This window comes from Kogia breviceps, chromosome 16 (genome assembly GCF_026419965.1).
Source record: "Kogia breviceps isolate mKogBre1 chromosome 16, mKogBre1 haplotype 1, whole genome shotgun sequence".
NCBI lineage: Eukaryota > Metazoa > Chordata > Mammalia > Artiodactyla > Physeteridae > Kogia > Kogia breviceps.
Genome location: NC_081325.1, coordinates 50,613,922 through 50,624,762, shown reverse-complemented (window position 1 = coordinate 50,624,762; position 10,841 = coordinate 50,613,922). Strand labels below are relative to the sequence as shown.

Sequence of the window (10,841 nt, the reverse complement as noted above, 5' to 3'; positions counted from 1 at the left end):
CCCCCCAACCAAATACACATTTTGTTATGAGGCATTCAGCTTTTTTAAGTCAGTATTTACCATCTAACTCAGTGTCCCAGAATGAAAAACTTCCTTCCACTTTACAGCAAAGATACATATTGTGGCTCTACTGAAGCAATATATACATGTTGGAACTAAAAATTAGAAAAGCAAAAGGGTCCATTTAACACACAGCAGTTTATATCGAAATATATACATGTATGTATCTGTTTTCACAGTTACATTTTAGAAAAAAATTTACATTTGATATGTTCAGAAATATTTCTCCTAAGGTCTATAAATAATATTTTAAAAGCTCAACTGATCAAAATGCAATACAAGAATGTATCAAATTAAATAAATCTCCTAAACCTTGAAGTCAGTAAAGCTTGAGGTTTGTGTAAAGTGTGTTGTCAGTCCCTAATACTAGGGAAGACAGCATCCTCTAAACACGGTAGGAGAGGAACTCTAAAACTTTGGAAGGAATCGGCAGCTCCTGGACTCCTTGGGTGGGTATCACTCTCCGGATTGACATGCGACATAACTGTTGAAGGCTAGGGACTTGCCTTGGAGTGGCCCCAAAATACAAACTTCCATCATGTGTCCCAGCAGCTAAAACACTGCCATCAGTAGAAAAGGCACAGCAAAGACCATTGCTCAAAGGTGTAACTTGTACTGGAGAACCCTCATCAATTCTCCAGAACTTCACCATTTTATCATCAGCAAGGCTTGCAACATGCAGTCCGTCATGACTAAACGAGACAGATCGCACCCATCGGTCATTTGCTCCTCCAGCAAATATTGGAGTGGGTGGGGGAAACAAGTGCCCAAATTCCATCAGAATGTCTCCAGTGTGTGGATCCCAGATATAAACTCGAGTATCGTAAGATGCCATAGCCAGTAATGCTCCATCAGGAGAAAAGTCACAAGCTACAACATCAAGGTGATGTCCTTCTAGTTTCCGTATCATGGTATATTTATCCATATTCCAAAGGAAAACTGCTTTACTGGCTCCCACTGAACACAGCATAGAAGAGTCAGGAGAGAATGCACAGCTGTACACTCAGTTCTGATGGCCCCTCAATACTTTCATCATGTTTCCGTCATCTTTCAGGTCCCACACTCTCAGAGTTTTGTCTCTTGAAGCTGACACCAGGATCAAGCTCCCATCTGGAGCAAAAGTTAAATCTCTGACCACTTCAGTATGACTTACCAAGTTAAGGAGGAGTTTTCCTGTATATACATCCCATATTTTGATACGCCCATTGTTTAACCCTGTGGCAAGGAGTAGCTGATCTTGTGCAAATCCGAATCGATGCCATTCTGTTTACACAGCGACTCTGTTCTTCTGGAACTGAAGATCCAAAAGCAAGACTACAGACTATATCGCCGCGGCCTATAATATGTTCACGAGGCTTATTTTTTTGCCCACCATCACTGTTTTGTCTTGACAATCTTAAACGGCTTGAATTGGTGATATTCTTGGTGCCATGCAAGAGAACGTTCTTAAGGCACTGGAACGACGGAACAAGCTTTACTGCACGATGTCCTTGTGACCAAGCAAAGTATGAAACATCTGGAGCAAAAGCAACAGTCCAATTTTCACGACCACATTTCTTGTCAAAAGGAGCTGCAGGAGCTAAAAGTTCACCTATAGTACGTGATCTCACTATCTCTTACTCGTTGACCCTCGGGGGAACGCTGGCCACCTATGGGGCACCGTCTGATTCCGGGGGCGCGATGCGGACGCAACGACAGAGAAGGGAAAGGGGAGCGCCCGAGGGGCGTGACGCGGGCGGGGTCCCTCCCGGTCCCGGCGACGGAGGGGAGGGGCGGGGCGGTCTCGGCGGTTTCTGCCGACCGCTCCGGATAAGCTCCGGGAGGCCTCGGACTAAACTACGGAGTCAAACACAGACAATAGATTGCTGTTCCCTTCCTCGTGCCTACGGACCAAGACGCTTCCCTCCACGCAACCGACTGCAAACGAGACACTGGAGCAAGATCTTGTTTTTAAAGAGTAGCAAAGTGGTTGCTCAGGGCTGTGGGTGGAGGAAATAGGGAGATGGTGGTAAAAAGGTATAAATTTTCAATTATAAGATGAGTAAGGTCTGAGGACCTAATGTATAATATAGTGACTATAGTTGATAACACTGTATTGTATAGTTGAGATTTGCTAAGAGAGTAGAACTTTAACGTTCTCACCAAATAAAAAGGATAACTGTGTGGGGTGATGGAGGTGTTAATTGACTCCATGGGGGAAATCCTTTCACAATGTACGTGTGTATCAAATCAGCCCGTTGTATACTTTACATATCTGGCAATTTTATGCGTCAATTATACCTCAGTAAAGCTGAAAAAAGATCCAGTTTTTTATAAAATGAAAATTTGCTAATTTCTGACCACAATTTGACACTAAAACTTGCAATAAATGATGCAGTAAAAATAATATAGTAATATTATAGAGACTCTGTAACTATATTCTGGAATCTCTTTTTTATTCCAAAATAATCATTCCATCAATGGGTAAATGTACCCAGTTTTACCATAAGTTGTTTTTAAATTTATTTTTGGCTGCATTGTGTCTTCGTTTCTAGTTGTGGCAAGTAGGGACTACTCTTTGCTGTGGTGCACCGGCTCTAGGCACGCGGGCTTCAGTAGTTGTGGCACACGGGCTTAGTTGCTCCACAGCACGTGGGATCTTCCCGGACCAGGGCTCGAACCTGTGTCCCCTGCATTGGCAGGGGGATTCTTAACCACTGTGCCACCAGGGAAGTCCCTTGCTTTTAATAAAGAAGTAACTTACTGTTGAGTATCAGTCTCCTAAAACATTTTAATGGCTCATAAATAGTTCTTTTTCTATTTCATCATTGAAACAATTTAGCAAATACCACAAGCTGAGATACGATGGAGACACCTGTATTATGGAGCAAACGTCTCACACCGAATTATTTGTTCTCATTCTTGTTTCTTCTCTACTTCAGTGCTGTTCTCTGTGCCTCTTCCAGCAATATTTGCTGACAAAGGAATATACTTGTTTCAGTTTCCATGTTATTTCCAGTATTTTATTTCAGCCATTTTAACTCAGTAGGAAGAGCAAGGATGCCATTATATGCATCTGCTATTATGCAAGCTCAAAAGATGCTTGTAAACATTTATTACTGTATGTAGTGTGTCAAGGAGAGATTAAATCTTACTTGACTTTAAGCATCACTGGAAAAATTGTAGATGTTCTTCTTCATGTTCCTCATGTTTCTAGAAATCTTGCTTGCAAAGTGATGACATAAATAAATTGTAATACATCACAACATGCCAAATGAAGAAACCGTTGCCCACCCCGGCACAGGGTGGGGTGCCCATTCAGCCCTCAGGACATCTACGTACTACACTACGCGTTCTGCACTACACGTGACTAACACAGCCATAAAGACAAGCATGTCTGTGCCAACCCTTCTATAAAATACCAGAAATGCTTCAAATGTTCCTTTTCAAATATAAAAACACATATAAATTTTCTAATATGTTCTTCATACAGCACAATGGATCATCTCGCCCACCGTTTTAGGGACTGCTCCCAAAGAAATGAGGCAAAACGGGCAACACAGAGGTCACTGAAACCACCACTAGCCCACTGAAAATTAAGCCTACTGAGACGACAAATGTCATTTTATTACATCTTTTAGTGATGAGCACACATTTATAAATATTGAGAAAAAACTTTAACGTTTTTAGTCAGAATCATCCTAATGATCTCTTTTTAAACAGTGGCAAAAGGGGAGAATACTAACTCCTAGTTTTAGTTGGTAAATGTCAAAGGGACTGTGGTATGCCAAATAATGTTCCCACCCGAATCCCTGGAAGCTGCATGTTTCCTTATGTGAAAGAGGGACTTTGCAGATTTGATTCAGGATCTAGGGGCAGAGAGGACCTCTGGCTGACAGAGCAGACCTGTTGACCCAAAGAGATGACCTGCCCGAGATGAGGGGATGAGGGCTGAAGCTGAACACTGGGTGACCTGTGCTGCATGGTCCTTCAAGCATGGAAGGGCTAACCAAGTAGAAAGGCCAGACAGGATGCTAGGTGCTGCTGTGATCACTGGCATAGCAACTAGGTGCATAGAACAAGGTGCTTCCACAGGCCCACCACGGGGCCATGACTCTGTCACCATGTAAACCAAGCCAAGGTCAGATAACAACTATAGGGCAGAAGAGGGGTTAGGGAATATCCTGATTTGATTGGACTTAAATCTGAAAAACCTGGAGAGAAGAAATAGGCAAGACTAGATTTGAGTTTTCTTGCCTTCAGGTGGAAGGGGGCACTAAGTAGATATTAATTTTGACTATAAAATTGTAAATAATTTTAATTATAAAAATGTTAATTTTCATAGTTGAATTCATAGTTATTTTATAGTATGAAAATACCACACTTGTACCGTGTCCCTTATACACCTGGCATACAGTGAATACTCAATAAAGACTTGTTAAGGTGAACTCAGGTCGTGGGAGAGGCTCTTTTTTGGCTTCTCTCTGCGCTTCCACTGGCCTCCTCTTCAGCTGTGAGCTATATTCCTGACACTAGAACTTAAATGTACTCAGAAAGAAGGCAACATGGATATCCTAAACCTCATTATACATCCGAACTTGAAACTGACACAAAGTCAGTATTTTACGACTAAGGGCTCCCAGGAAGCTAGTCTGATTTGGAGGTAGAAATGGATTTAAGAACACAGAGGACTTGCAAGCTTGACCCAGGAGCTCTCCTGGCCATCTGTGATGGATGTTTTCCTGCTGCCGTAGAACAGGTTGAAAGGGCAAATGAGCTTCTGACAAATGTAAGGAGAACTCTCTATTTAGCCTGAAATGGCAACAGTTAGACCAACGCCTCCCATGCAGATCTGTGACACTGAATTCATTACAGATCTAATAAAGCACCTTAGCTATCAAAAATACCAAAAAAAATATTAAGTAACAGCAAGTAGCACACAAAAATATGTAAGTTAAAAGCCTGAATGTAACCTAGAAAGCACTGCTCCATCCTTTTCCTGATTCTAATAGGTCTCTCCTATGGAATTTTCAATAAATCCTATTTTTCCCAATCTAATTTTAATAGCAAGGAGTTTCGATAATCTTTCACAGGATTGTGTTATAAAACTGGTGTTGAAAAATACTCTCCATGATGAGCGTTGAGGATCTTTACATTGTAAGCATTAAAGAGCTTCACACAGAATCGTCAAACAGAATCATAAAGAGAATTACTGGGTCAGCTAAATGTATTAAACAATATCATGGGATTACAGTACCTAAAACCCAGAATCTTAAGTTTAAAGTTTAATCATAAGAAGATGAGCATTTAACCCACCATTCCCTTTCATGAATTTTTATAGAAGAAACCGGAAAAAGTATGAGACTATTTTTCACACTTTATATTCACAAAGTATTCACAAGTATTTACAAATTATCCAGGTTACCAATTTTTCACCTCATCATCACCGTGATCTCTTCATGATTGCTTGATCAAATTTTCTCAAGTACTCCCTCACATGATCCTTGGTGGGTACGACAAAAGGAAATATTCTTGTCCCTTCCCCTGTTGTCTCTATATTGTTCCTTAAGAAACTCGCTGACTTACAAGGTTCTAATTATGAAAGACAGGGTCTCACATAATATTGATACAAGTACTCAATTTTAAGAGAATTCATAAAGGCTAACTATGGTAAACGTTGTGGTTAACCCCCCAACATTTACTCCACCAAATTCCCATTAGTTAGCAATAGCATCACCAGGAAGTTGATTCTCACGTAAGGGGGCCCCCTGGTTCAGAAATTGTCAAATAACCCAAGGCTGGCCTATGAGAAGACAGACGTTTGGCTAATGGCTTCTGGAAAAGGTCCCTTATACGCTGAAGAGCAATGAGAGCTCAGCATCTCTTCCAGTGAATATGAAAAAAGAAGCAGGGAGCCTGGCTGCCATCTTGCAACCGTGGTAATAAGCAGCCTTAGGAGCAGCCAGCGTTGTGATGGCCAAACAGCCTGAGATGAATGATATGGGTTTCTTTTTTTTTTTTTTTGCGGTACGTGGGCCTCTCACTGTTGTGGCCTCTCCCGTTGCGGAGCACAAGCTCCAGACGCGCAGGCTCAGCGTCCATGGCTCACGGGCCCAGCCGCTCCGCGGCACGTGGGATCCTCCCGGACCGGGGCACGAACCCGCGTCCCCTGCACCGGCAGGCGGACTCTCAACCACTGTGCCACCAGGGGAGCCCTGATATGGGTCTTTGATGACATTATTAAACTGCTGGATGAACTGACCTTCTTGACTTTCTCTCAGGTAAGGAAATAAACTTATATCTAAGTCAATTTGAGCTTGCAAATGAACTAACTTTAATGGATGTCATTTCTTTCTAGTTCAGCCCAAACCCCTATTTCCAGCTACCTTCACCTACTTCTTCTCCATGTAAGTCAACCCTGTAGTACTGTGGCATGTCCAAAACAGAACTAATTTCCTTTCTCAACAATATCAGTCTCTACACTACCCAGGCTTGGGGTCCTACAGTTATTCTTTTGCTTCTCCTTTGGCCGTGTCATGTCTTTGAGTCATGATCTCTCGTCCATTGACTTAACTCCTTTTTGCGGTCTCACCACCCTACGTCAGATCTTCACCACTCCATGAAGACATGATCCCACAGTGTATCTGAGGATCTCCTCATTCCTCTGCGAGAGAGGCCAAAGTGTGTATATGGTTTTGAGTGAATACAATGTAAGGGAGGCACCTCTGGGGACCTGATTCCAACTCAGAAATGGTATTTTGTTCCTTCTACATGCTCTATCTGCTAAGATTATGACTGCTCTTAAAGATGCAGTTCAAATATCAACTCAGCTGTGAAGTTGCTTCACAACTGAGTAAATGTAAATGTAAATGTCTCATGGATTCTCGCACACTGGATTTCTCTCGTAGCCCTGGGCTTTTCTACCAGGCACTAGAATCCTTTGGGTATGTGCCTTTCCCCTCCATGAGAATAAGGATTCCTTTGTATTCATCAAATACACTCCCTCCATGTTTTATGACATTAATCTGAAAATTGCTTTTTGCCTGTCCTGTACACATGGATTTTAAACACATACTAGGGTTTTTGAATGCCATTTTTTAACATCTGTATTGGAGTATAATTGCTTCACAATATTGCATTAGTTTCTGCTGTATAACAAAGTGATTCACTTATATGTATACATATATCCCCATATCCCCTCCCTCTTACATCTCCCTCCCACCCCTCTAGATGGTCACACAGAACCGAACTGATCTCCCTGTGCAAAGCAGCTGCTTCCCAATAGCTATTTTACATTTGGTAGTGCATATATGTCAATGGCACTCTCTCACTTAGTCTGTCTTTATTCCTGTCCTGCCCCTAGGTTCATCAGAACCTTTTTTTTTTTTTTTTTTTTTTTTAGATTCCATATATATGTGTTAGCATACAGTATTTGTTTTTCTCCTTCTGACTTACTTAGCTCTGTATGACAGACTCTAGGTCCATCCACCTCACTACAAACAGTTCAATTTCTTTTTATGCCATTTTTACTAGTATAAACTGGGATTTGCATTCGCACACCTTAACACCTCTTCCAGATTGCAAGGATTGATGTTAGAGCGGTAAATAAAATGAGTAAAATCCCAGCCCTGGCATATACACTATTAGAGATGTCTCTCAAAACTAACAATCAGGCAGTAGTTATTATTCCAGGCCTATTCCTTGGAACCCAGCTAGTTTCTTTCTTTTCTTTTTTTTTTTTTTTTTTTTTTTTTTTGCTACTTCTCACACCATGGTAGAAATGAAAATTAAGTATTGAATAAAATGCCTAGATTACATTCTTGAATAGAATAAATTTAATTTTCATGCTACTTTCCTTTCTGAATCTAGCACTGCAGAGGCTCTGAGTTTTAGTGACTACAGGGGATAAAAGCATCCTCTCCTCTCCTCTACCAGTCATGCCTACCCATAAAATAAAAACTCTTGATTTCTCAAAATTATTGAAGGGGGCTTCCCTGGTGGCGCAGTGGTTGAGAGTCCGCCTGCTGATGCAGGGGACGCGGGTTCGTGCCCCGGTCCGGGAGGATCCCACATGCCGTGGAGCGGCTGGGCCCGTGAGCCATGGCCACTGAGCCTGCGCGTCCGGAGCCTGTGCTTCACAAGGCGAGAGGCCACAACAGTGAGAGGCCCGCGTACCGCAAAAAAAAATAAAAATAAAAAATAAATAAAATAAAATAAAAACATAAGTCAGTTCATTTCACTCCTCAGTTCAACCCTCCAATGTCTCTGTCCTGCTCAGCAGACCTGCGTCCTCCTCCCCACACATCCTTGCTCATATCACTCTCACTTGATCCGTCCCAACCACATGGTCCCTTCCCGAGCACACCAAATATTCTCCTGCCTCTAGACTCTTTAACTTGCTATTCTCTGTATCCGGAATGCATTCCCCTCAGATATCTGTAAGGTTTGCTCCCTCAATCCTTCACGCTTTGGCTCACATATCAGAGAGGCTGTCTCTACAACCCATATAAAAAGGCGCCACGGAACTTTCATTTCCAACACTCATGGAGCCTCCTTGCCCTGCTCATTTGTTCTTCAACGCCCTTATCTCCACATGCATGTTACATTTTATTGCATTTACCATTGTCTCCCCCAACTGGAAATCTAAGCCCAGTCAGAGACAAGACTTTGTATTTCTTCATTGCACTATCTACAGTGCCTAAAACTGTGCCTGGTACCTTCTGCTTGAATAAAGAATGTTGAATGACTGAATCTTTCCTTGTTCCTAAATGAAGTTACAAATTCTCATGGGCATATACAAAGGTGCTATAACACCGCTGTCTTAGAAGAAAATCTCTGAAAGCTGTCCTAACAACTTGTACTAACAAAATTATTATCACTTAACAAGATAATATGAGATGAGGAAAAAAGTCATAAGAATGTACAGAGAAGAAAAAAAACAGTATACAAGGTTAAGATGAAAAGACAAAGGATTTAGATGAAAAGGAGTACTGATCAGTAAAGATGTTGGATGAGAAAACTAAAACTGTGAGGTAAGAATTAAAGCTTGTACTAGAGGCAGGAACAAGCAGAATTAACAAGACAGAAATTGTAGCAGTGGTTTATTTATTAATTTATTCAGCTACTGCATACTGAGGGCTACTATATGTCAGGCAGAGAACAAGGCAACAGAAATTCCTGTGTGGTGCTAGTGGGAGTCTAAGTTGGTAGCAGCTTTCTGGAAACCACTGTGGCAATATGTATCATGACAGCCTTAAGATGCATAACCTCTGAGCCAATAATCTCATGTCTATAAAAATAATATAAAGAAATAGATATGATTATGGAGAGTCCATCACAGACTTTATACTAGAAATATATGCATACATATAGTATATATAACCATGTTATATATATCACAGGGAGCTCAGCTCGGTGCTCTGTGGTGACCTAGATAGGAGGGGGGGGAGGGAGGTCCAAGAGGGAGGGTATACAGGTATAAATATAGCTAACTCACTTCATTGTACAGCAGAAACTAACACAACATTGTAAAGCAATTTTACTCCAATAAAAAATAAAAATGGGGAAAAAATAAAAGTAACTGTTACATCACTTTAAAAAAAATAAAATCTATTTGTTTAAAAAACAGTGTTAAATATTAGAAACAATTGAGATGCATGCAGTAGAGGAACTATCAGATAAGTATTAACAGCACCAAACAATGGAGCATTATGCAACCATTAATAAAAATATTTAGAAATGGGGCTTCCCTGGTGGCGCAGTGGTTGAGAGTCCGCCTGCCGATGCAGGGAACACGGGTTCGTGCCCCGGTCCGGGAAGATCCCACATGCCGCGGAGCGGCCGGGCCCGTGAGCCATGGCTGCTGAGCCTGCGTGTCCGGAGCCTGCGCTCCGCAACGGGAGAAGCCACAGCAGTGAGAGTCCTGCATACCGAGAAAAAAATATATATATATAGATATACATACATATATGTGTATATATATGTATATATATAGAGAGAGAGAGAAGAGAGAGAAATGGTTTTAACAACATGGAAAAATTCACACGCCAATGTTAACTAGGAACACAGGATAAATAACTATGTACAGACTGAGTTTAAACATAGAGCTCTTATCTTTGAAGTTTGGAATTGAGAATTATATTCCTTACACTTTAGGTACCTGATAAATTTTCATCAAAAAACACACATTACTCTAATAATCAGAAATAAAGAATACTAAACAAAAATAAAAACTGGAACTAAATTTTTTATTTTCTCCCACATTACAGCTTCTTATATATTTCTAACCTATCCCAGTACAGTTCTCATATCCTAGAATTAATCACTCCAGTTTCCTTATTATAAAGGATTCAAGAAAGTTTATATTTTTGCTCAAAACATGCTAAAGTCCTGCGTTCTTGCACTCTCACTCCAGATTTCTAAAACATTATAGATTTTTTTTATCCTATAGATTTTCTAAACTTATCACTGAGGAAGCAAAAGAATATGTAAAGATTCTGTGCAAATCATCCAACAATTCACCATTCACTTCACCTCTCGCCCTAAAAACGTATTGCATTCAAAAACAACTTTCCATCAAAAATAAAAATAAAGTTTCTTGTTAAAATTTTTCAGGAAAAACAATATCACGATTGTAGTCATAGTTTCATAGGTATATACACATGTCAAAACCTGTCATTGTACAGTTTAAATATGTGCATTTTATTGTATGTCAATTTATACCTCAGTAAATATGCTAAATAAAACATAGTATCAAGAAAAGCCACACACTGAAACATAATTAAAAGGCTTGGAAGGTAGAC

At 40.7% G+C, this 10,841-nt stretch overlaps 1 pseudogene; it reads right to left on the bottom strand.

Annotated features, from left to right (window-relative positions):
• Positions 1-282: 282 nt before the first annotated feature.
• Positions 283-4,023, bottom strand: LOC131743229 (WD repeat and SOCS box-containing protein 1 pseudogene; annotated as a pseudogene).
• Positions 4,024-10,841: the final 6,818 nt, after the last annotated feature.